Raw genomic sequence first — 10,686 nt, 5'->3', positions numbered from 1 at the left:
GATTTTCTATTTTGAGTTTTGTATTGTGAAGTTTTCATGTTTTGGGTAAAGATTTGATGGATTATGGAACAAAGAGTGGCAAGAGCCTAAGCTTGGGGATGCCCATGGCACCCAAAGGTAAAATTCAAGGACACCAAAAAAGCCTAAGCTTGGGGTTGCCCTGGATCCGGTGGAAAGTTGTGAAGACCGTCGTATGACGGAGGAGGAAAGGACAAAATTGCTTGAAGAGTCTTTGCTTTTTAGTTTACCACAATCATCCTTGTTGTACACACCTTTTGAGAGAGACTCACATGATTTAAAATTTATTAGAATACTCTATGTGCTTCACTTATATCTTTTGAGCTATATAGTTTTTGCTCTAGTGCTTCACTTATATCCTTTAGAGCACGGTGGTGGATTTGTTTTATAGAAACTATTGTTCTCTCATGCTTCACTTATATTATTTTGAGAGTCCTTTAGAACAACATGGCAATAATAAAAACTTTCATATAAGTGCATTGAATACTATGAGAAGTTTGATACTTGATAATTGTTTTGAGATATGGAGATGGTGATATTAGAGTCATGCTAGTTGAGTAGTTGTGAATTTGAGAAATACTTGTGTTGAAGTTTGTGATTCCCGTAGCATGCATGTATGGTGACCCGTTATGTGATGAAGTCGGAGCATGATTTATTTATTGACTATCTTCCTTGTGAGTGGTGGTCGCGGACGAGCGATGGTCTTTTCCTACCAATCTATCCCCCTAGGAGCATGCACGTAATACTTTGCTTTGATAACTTGTAGGTTTTTGCAATAAGTATGTGAGTTCTTTATGACTAATGTTGAGTCCATGGATTATACGCACTCTCACCTTCCACCATTGCTAGCCTCTAGTATCGCGCGACTTTCGCCGGTACCATAAACCCACCATATACCTTCCTCAAAATAACCACCATACCTACCTATTATGGCATTTCCATAGCCATTCCGAGATATATTGCCATGCAACTTTCCATTGTTCCGTTATTATGACATGCTTCATCATTGTCATATTACTTGCATGATCATGTAGTTGACATCGTATTTGTGGCAAAGCCACCGTTCATAATTCTTTCATACATGTCACTCATGCATCATTGCACATCCCGGTACACCGCCGGAGGCATTCACATAGAGTCATATTTTGTTCTAAGTATTGAGTTGTAATTCTTGAGTTGTAAGTAAATAAAGTGTGATGATCATCATTATTAGAGCATTGTCCCGGTGAGGAAAGGATGATGGAGACTATGATTCCCCACAAGTCGGGATGAGACTCTGGACGAAGAAAAAAAAAGAGAAAAAAGAGGCCAAAAGAAAAAAATGGCCCAAATAAAAAAAATGAGAGAAAAAGAGAGAAGGGACAATGTTACTATCCTTTTTCCACACTTGTGCTTCAAAGTAGCACCATGTTCTTCATATAGAGAGTCTCCTATGATATCACTTTCATATACTAGTGGGAATTTTTCATATAGAACTTGGCTTGTATATTCCAATGATGGGCTTCCTCAAAATGCCCTAGGTCTTCGTGAGCAAGCAAGTTGGATGCACACCCATTTAGTTTCTTTGTTGAGTTTTCATATACTTATAGCTCTAGTGCATCCGTTGCATGGCAATCCCTACTCACTCACATTGATATCTATTGATGGGCATCTCCATAGCTCGTTGATACGCCTAGTTGATGTGAGACTATCTTCCCCTTTTTTGTCTTCTCCACAACCACCATTCTATTCCACCATAGTGCTACATCCATGGCACACGCTCATATATTGCCTGAAAATTGAAAAAGTTTGAGAACATCAAAAGTATGAAACAATTGCTTGGCTTGTCATCGGGGTTGTGCATGATTTAAATATTTGTTTGGTGAAGATAGAGCATAGCCTGACTATATGATTTTGTAGGGATAACTTTCTTTGGCCATGTTATTTTGAGAAGACATAATTGCTTAGTTAATATGCTTGAAGTATTATTATTTTTAGGGACATTTACATCTATGCCCTTAACTCGAACCCACTACTCAGTTTTGCCCCTAATTTTTAGGTATGCTCAGTTTTGCCCCTCCGCCGTTAGTGTCACTTATAGAAATGCCCTTTTGCGACGTTACCGTCTGGTCAAAGAACTTTGACCACCCAGAAAAAATAGCAAAAAAAATCAAAAAAATCTAAAATTTTGTGGGATCGAAGATAGTCATCTCCGCAAGGCGCGTGCAAATTTGTGTGCCGTTCGGACACCCTGAGAGCTCGTGGCAAAGGAAATCATAAATTTTGTACGCATGTGAACAATAAATTTGAAAAAATAGAAAAAAAATCAAAAAAATATGAAATTTTGGGGAACTGAAGATACTTAAGTGCACAAGATGTGTGCACATTTTTGTTGTGTTTGGACATCGTAGGAGCTCGCGGAGAAAAAATAAAGTTTAGCTCCTACGAGCTCGTACGGGCTCATACGATGTCCAAACACAACAAAAATGTGCACACATCTTGTGCACCTAAGTATCTTCAGTTCCCCAAAATTTCATATTTTTTTGATTTTTTTCTATTTTTTTGAATTTACTGTTCACATGCGTACAAAATTTATGATTTCCTTTGCCACGAGCTCTCAGGGTGTCTGAACGGCACACAAATTTGCACGCGCCTTGCAGACATGACTATCTTCGATCCCACAAAATTTCAGATTTTTTTGATTTTTTTTGCTATTTTTTTCTGGGTGGTCAAAGTCCTTTGACCGGACGGTAACGGCGCAAAAGGGCATTTATATAAATGACACTAACGGCGGAGGGGCAAAACTGAGCATACCTAAAAATTAGGGGCAAAACTGAGTAGTGGGTTCGAGTTAGGGGCAAAACTGGAATTGGCCCTTATTTTTATGTCAATATTAAACTTTTATCTTGAATCTTATGGATCTGAACATTCATGAAATAATAAAGAAAAATTACATTGAGAAATATGTTAGAAAGCATTCCACATAAAAAATTCTTCTTTTATCATTACCTACTCGAGGACGAGCAGGAATTAAGCTTGGGGATGCTTGATACGTCTCTAGCGTATCTATAATTTTTGATTGCTCCATGCTATTATATTATCTATTTTGGATGTCAATGGGCTTTATTTTACACTTTTATATCATTTTTGGGACTAACCTACTAACCGGAGGCCCATCCCAAATTGTTGTTTTTTTGCCTATTTTAGGATTTCGAAGAAAAGGAATATCAAACGGAGTCCAAATGGAATTAAACCTTCGGGAACGTGATTTTCTCAACAAACGTGATCCAGGAGACTTGGAGTGCCATCAAGAAACAAGGGAGGAAGGCACGAGGTAGGGGGGCACGCCTACCCCCCTAGGCGTGCCCTCCACCCTCGTGGGCCCTCCGTTGCTCCACCGACGTACTTCTTCCTCCTATATATATCCACGTACCCCCCAAACATCCAGGAGCACCACGAAAACCTAATTCCACCGCCGCAACCTTCTGTACCCGAGAGATCCCATCTTGGGGCCTTTTCCGGAGCTCCGCCGGAGGGGGCATTGATCACGGAGGGCCTCTACATCAACTCCATGGCCTCTCCGGTGATGTGTGAGTAGTTTACTTCAGACCTACGGGTCCATATTATTAGCTAGATGGCTTCTTCTCTCTCTTTGCATCTCAATACAAAGTTCTCCCCGATTTTCTTGGGGATCTATTCGATGTAATCTTCTTTTGCGGTGTGTTTGTCGAGATCCGATGAATTGTGGGTTTATGATCCAGATTATCTATGAACAATATTTGATTCTCCTATGAATTCTTTTTTGTATGATTGGTTTATCTTTGCAAGTCTCTTCGAATTATCAGTTTGGTTTGGCCTACTAGATTGATCTTTCTTGCAATGGGAGAAGTGCTTAGCTTTGGGTTAAATATTGCGGTGTTCGATCCCAATAACAGAAAGGGAACCGATACGTATTGTATTGTTGCCATCGAGGATAAAAAGATGGGTTTTATATCATATTGTATGAGTTTATCCCTCTACATCATGTCATCTACCTTAAAGCATTACTCTGTTCTCTTGAACTTAATACTCTAGATGCATGTTGGATAGCGGTCGATGTGTGGAGTAATAGTAGTAGATGCAGGCAGGAGTCGGTCTAGTTGTCTCGGACGTGATGCCTATATACATGATCATACCTAGATATTCTCATAACTATGCTCAATTCTATCAATTCGTTTACCCACCGTAATACTTATGCTCTTGAGAGAAGCCACTAGTGAAACCTATGGCCCCCGGGTCTATCTTCCATCATATTAATCTTTCAATACTTAGTTATTTCCTTTGTCATTTATTTTACTTTGCATCTTTATTTCTCTTTATCATAAAAATACCAAAAATATTATCTTATGATATCTATCAGATCTCACTCTCGTAAGTGACCGAGAAGGGTTTGATAACCCCTTTATCGCGTTGGTTGCGAGGTTCTTATTTGTTTGTGTAGGTGTGTGGGACTTGAGCATGATCTCCTACTGGATTGATACCTTGGTTCTCAAAAACTGAGGGAAATACTTACGCTGCTTTACTGCATCACCCTTTCCTCTTCAAGGGAAAACCAACGCAGTGCTCAAGAGGTAGCATCGAGCTAGGCCCGCAGTCGATTGGGGCCCGTGTCGTTTCACCCCCTCCCTTCATAGGCGGAGTCATGCATGCTGCGGTCCCGGGGGCTACTGTCTGGCCCATCGGACTTGGGGTACCCAGGCACGTCTACCTGTGGCCTAGTGCGTGGCGCCACCAGAAGGCCCGGCGCAAACCCACCGCCGGAACCTCAGAAGCAAGAACCTCGCGAGGGCTTTGCCTTGCCGGGCGTGTGTCATCAGGTGTCACCATGATCCTCGTGAGGCCCTCTCGCGGGGCGGCCTCCCAAGGCTCCTCGCGCAGGCGAGCAAGTCAAGAGCTGATTTAGAGGACTCACGCAGCCCGGTGCCCTCATGTGGGTGACGTGCGTGGCGACAGGCGGAGCTAGAGGGGCGCCAACAGGTGAGGATAAGGAGGCTTTCCTCCTTCATGCTAATTAAGGAAGCAAGGATGGTGCATCGGTTCCCAAAGCGGTTCCCAAAGGTTACCCGTTCAATGCAAGAAGACGAGGACGACGGGCTCACCAGGACAGAGGTCATCACCAATCCCACCAGCGCATCTTGGTAGGTGGATTTTGGAGGAGAAGACCACCTTTAGTCGGGATAAGCTGCACCCCTGGCCCCCTTCAAACTGGCCGTTGTGCCAACCCTTCCCGCCATATGTTTTCGGGGGAAGAGGACCAAGGCCAGTATAAGTAAGGCTGGGGTGTCGCCATAAAGGAATATCGATCAATATCCCCCGAAGACAACCTTCCCCCCTTGTACACTCGTGTTCATCCTACCTCTCGAGGCAATCCAACCACAAAGGAGGAGTAGGGTATTACACCACAAGGTGGCCTGAACCTGGGTAAACTGCTTTGTCCATTGTTCACCTTTCCTCTCGCTCGAGTACGCCGAAGCATCGTCGTGATCTTGTGGGTCGCGAGGCGGGGCTTAGCGAAGGTAGCAAGCGTATCCCAAAGTTTGAACCTTCTTGAGTCCGCGGAGCCCCGATTCTGATATCCATGGAGGGTTCCATCCATGAAGGGTCCACAAAGAAGAAACCATGTCTATCCCACCATGGCCATCACCCACGAACGACTTGCCTCACTCGGGTAGATCTTCACGAAGTAGGCGATCTCCTTGACCTTACAAACTTCTTGGTTCAACTCCACATCATGTCGGAGGCTCCCAAGCGGCACCTAACCAATCTAGAAGACAACACTCTCCAAATGGTAATAGATTGGTTGTTGATGATGAACTCCTTGCTCTTGTGCTTCAAACGATAGTCTCCCCAACACTCAACTCTCTCACACAGATTTGGTTATGGTGGAAGAAGGATTTGAGTGGAAAGCAACTTGGGGAAGGCTAGAAATCAAGGTTCAAATGGTGGGAATGGAAACTCTTGATCTCATTAGGTTATTCTCTCTTAGAGAATATATGCGCAAATTTTTTCCAGTTAGGTTTGAAATGACGACACTTTTATTCATGTATTATAACATGTACTTTTTATTCAGAAAATGTGCTATCTTGGTAGTTTGTACTACTTACATCTAGTATTGACACTTGAACACCTCATCCCTACCAAATAACAGGCAGGAAAATTAGTGTACCATAAATTAAGGGGTTTGTAGAATTTTTTGTCAATAATCAGATTTCATGTTTAAATAGAAAAGCAATTCTCAGGTAAAATTACAATTTCTCTACATATGTAGCATTCACCACTCTTTTTCTCCAGTAGTACCACTATGTGTATAGAAAATAGTATCTCCATATATACAAAAAATATATAACATGTTCTATGATATTAATATATACCATGAATATATATAGTCCCTCAAATATTATTAAAGTGGGGAATGGAATCCTTCATTTACAACACCCATTTCTTATGAAAAAAATCTCTAGCGAAAGTCAAGCAACAATCACTGATGAATATAATAACTCATTTAGGGTTTAATCTCCCAACTGAAAGAATTACCGGGACTACATTCAAAAAGAAAAACTGCTAATGCAAGCTCAATTTCAGCAATCAAATAAAGTTCTGCACAAGTAACCAAACAGATAAATAATGTCGTCCAACAAATAACATAAACGACCAGGTTGGCTTCTACCATATATAATTTCTCCCCACCCACTGCACAAAAGCAAATTGGCGCCTACTGTTTTGAGTCCAACAACAACTAATTTGCTCTACCGAATTGTGTTTCGCTCGCAACAACTGCTAAATGTAGTTATACTAATCATAAACATTAGAAATTTATATGGGATATACATGGCAATATGAAGGCTAGAAATTTAGTATTGGCATGTTTTGAATTAGTTGAAACCTGCCAAGCTCTCCAACATTTTGTTAGCAGTATGCTTGAAATCCACGATCAAATAGGAACGCAACACACTGTTTACATGTTATTACTCTGTCTGTACACTAATATAAGAGGTTTTAGAGACTTCTATGTTCAGTCTAAAACGTCCTATATTTGTGTACAGAGGAAGTAGTTAGTAATAAGATTGAGTGCTTCTTCCATGCATGACATAATACTGAGTTGTAAATAATGCTTCTTCTCAAGATGCAGTCTCATCATCTCCTTGATGTTTCCTAGGGATGACCAAATTGGTAGCGTGAGGATCCCAATTACCTACTGAGGCGACCAATGGAATGCATAGGGCTGAGCAGCACTGCTAGGCTCCGAGGGACTCCAATCAAGCAACATCTTCCTCCTGCACAACCACTGCAAGCCAAATATGATAGTAACACGTTTGGGAATCGTACTCCCAAATCCCAAGCCATCCTATTAGTATCCCAAGCAATCCGTTGTTGTGGCAACCAAAGCCAATGGGCGGACAGGTCAGCTTCAAAATTTAATAGAATTATTGATAAGAGCTAATGATAGGACGCATCAGCTAATGGATTTATTGCATTTATATGAAGCCTACTGTCGACATGGAATTTTTTCCAGAAAGGTTTGATTTTCAAATGTCTATCTCTCTGATTTTCTTTTCGCTAGGTACTTTTTGGGGTATATACAACTTTGGAAGATGAAACTTAAATTAGTTGAATTTATAGTAAGGAGAAGGATCATAAGGAAAATCATTAACTAAATGTCCTCAAAAAGTAAATCAACACAAAAGTTTAGTTCCTTATTTAAGATAGACCAGTAAATAACAGACGCAAACCAGATAAGTAGTATTGAAATGACATGGCATTACCTTTCAGCAAACCAAAATTATATAATTGTGTGAACTTAATTGAGATTGTTTTTATCTTCATGTTGCTCGTAAAAACAACATATAGATCAAATAAGTCAGATAAACCAGCAGATATTATATGGGTGCACTCTATATAAGTGCAACAGTCAATAATCGACCATCGACATGAGCTTTGACTCAATGGTCACTATTGCTTGACTGTTACTGAAATTTTACAGGAAATCAAGTAGCGCTACCCCATCTTCTTTTAGACTCTTAGAGCATATACAATAGAAACAGAACAAAAACTAACCAAGAATATACATATCCATGTGCACTAGTTTCAGAATATATGACATATGGACTCTGAGATATCCTTTTTTTGTTTCCATGCATTCAAGAAGCGCTCTATTACTTTCATGATCTTATTCCAAGTTACAAATATTAAAAATTATGCTATAGCATGATTTTTCTATGACATCCAAGAAAATTATGTTTATACATACCAAACAGGCAACACAAGTAATTCTTGGTCCAATTCTAGCATGGAAAGGTTTGCATCTGCTAAAGAACACTTTGTTTCTCCTGTTCCATAAGCTAATGGTCACACTTAAACATAGATAAGTCTGTATATATGATAAAACAACAGCAGGCTCGAAGTAATAAATCACAGGCAGGGAGGAAGCAATGTAGATGAGAAGGGATTAGCTTACTTGTCAGCGTAGTGGAGGAGGTAGAGCTAGGTGATGGAGCTTCTGCACCTCGGGTGACTACACCTCCATGTTCATAAAACCTATGGCGCATGCAAATAAGTCTGACTATACACGGCGCGAGAGGACAGGAGGATTCGACTATGACCACAGGGATATTGTCGGAGTAGACAATCGCTGGTCGTGATGGCGGGTTGTCCTATAGGTGCTCGTCCGTACCCTCCCTTCTCTAGGCTTTCTCAGGCTGTGGCGGCACAGATCCGTCGGGGATGAATGGCCACGTCTCCAATCACTGAACCCAACGATGCCCAATCGCGTCCGCCGTTGCGTTCGTGCTCCCGAGCCATCCTAGGCAGCCCTTGGATTCTCCTGGAAATCAATCAACACCTACAGACAACAGACACCTCAACGGAATCGCACCGTTCGCCAAAGCAAGATCTGGCCCAAGAAAGAGGAGAAATAGACATCTGATGATGAACTTACCTGCTGCATCACAGGGTCCGTCAGGATGTTCTGGATTTCAGGGTCCTGCATAGCTTTGCCCTGTCTCTCTTTCAGTTCCTCCGGGGTAAGTTTGCCTCTGTTCGCCTTGTTGATCTGCTGAATACATCTGAGAACGGATAGCAACGGTTAGGAGTTGCTTGGTGGAATCTAAGATGAGAAACCAGTGATTGATTGATGATCTCTTTCAGTGCTATTTACCTCTGTACACCACGCGTAATGAGACATCGCAGCTTCAAAATGTTAGGGATGGATGGTAAACAAGCAGAAACATTGTGCCTCTGTAGTATGCGCACCACCTGCCTCACGAGACCATGACACCTCACTCTTTGCTTGTAGTTCTGACACCACAACATTTGTGTCCGTATCCCGGACCAGCACCTCCTCTGCCTTGGTCTCTGGTTGATGCGCAGAATGCATCTTGGTTGTGTCCCGGACCACCACCTCCTCGCTCTTCACCTCTGGCTCCGACACCTCAGGTGCTTCAGACACCACAACATCCTGCACCACGGCATGCGCCTCCACCCTCACATCCGGGCGATTTAATTTTCAGCCACTACTTACTTTGGACTTTGACAATTTGCCACTGCTTAGATTGTAATTGATCTTTTGCCACTCTTTTGTTTGCCATTTGATTTTTTGCCATTTTCTACACAAAAAATAATTTCAAATGACAAACATATTACATGCACAATGCACTGGACAAGTATACCCTTGTGTGCCTATTTGCCACGAACTCAGACACACGCGAAGAACTCAATCTCATCCCTTGTTTGCACGACAGTAGACGGTGGCGCTCCTCTATGAGCAGCGGACAAGGTCGGCACCAGCTAGCTGATGGGCAACAGCGGGGAGCAGCAGTAAAGACAGCGGCGCCCAGGCCCACGCCAAGGCTGAACGACGGAGCCCAAGTGGAGCCGAGCAGCAGCGAGCACTTCCACCACGTCTGCCGCTGACCACGTGTAAGCAGCAAGAACACACAGGGCCACAAACAAACAGCAGCAGTATGGGCCGGCCATGAACATCAGCACCAGTATAGGCCGACAAGAAGCAGCAGCGGCAAAACAGAGCGACGGCGACGCACGTGCACGCGGGACCAGCGGCGGCAAACAGCACCACCTGCGTCATAACAGGCGGCGGGCTGAGAGAGAGAGAGAGAGAGAGAGAGAGAGAGACCTAGTCGCCGCTGTCGAGGACCACGAGGAATTGCCGGGACGAACCGCCGCTGTCTTCTGTCGAGCACCAATAGCGACAGACGAGAGCCAGATGGGGAACGAGGGAGGAGATGAGCTCGTCTCCTCGGTGAATCGAACGGGCAGGGGCACTCCGGTGATTTCCACGTGGGTCCCAAATGATAGGGGAAAAACACTCAATTTCAAACTAAGTAGTGGCAAGTAAGCAAATACAAAGTAACGAGTGGCTAATCGTCAAAGTGCGAAGTAAGTAGTGGCAAAATAAAAAATCCCCTCACATCCACCTTGCCCTCTTGTTCCAGGTCAACAGCTTTAGGTGGTAAACCATCAACCATGACCTTGTCCTCAGCAGCCAGTGCCGCCATGGGATAGGTCCAGCGTCGTGCTGCGGTCGAGGGCCACCAGCCTTACCAGCCGTCATCGCCTCCTCACTCTGGAACCAGCCCTCCAACACCTTAGAGCATCTCCAGCCATTGCGCCCCCAAGACGCGCCGAAAATCGCTG

General features: G+C 43.1%; 1 long non-coding RNA gene across 1 annotated transcript; it reads right to left on the bottom strand.

Moving 5' to 3' along the window:
* Positions 1–6,398: 6,398 nt before the first annotated feature.
* LOC119354566 lies at positions 6,399–10,251 on the bottom strand. Its single transcript, XR_005171058.1, has 4 exons — positions 10,166–10,251; positions 9,191–10,108; positions 8,972–9,098; positions 6,399–8,875 (listed from the first exon to the last, which is right to left on the bottom strand). It is a non-coding gene; the product is annotated as an uncharacterized LOC119354566 (long non-coding RNA).
* Between the last annotated feature and the right edge of the window lie 435 nt (positions 10,252–10,686).

This window comes from Triticum dicoccoides, chromosome 2A, assembly GCF_002162155.2.
Source record: "Triticum dicoccoides isolate Atlit2015 ecotype Zavitan chromosome 2A, WEW_v2.0, whole genome shotgun sequence".
In the NCBI taxonomy this organism is placed as follows: domain Eukaryota; kingdom Viridiplantae; phylum Streptophyta; class Magnoliopsida; order Poales; family Poaceae; genus Triticum; species Triticum dicoccoides.
This window is presented reverse-complemented; position numbering and strand designations above follow the sequence as displayed.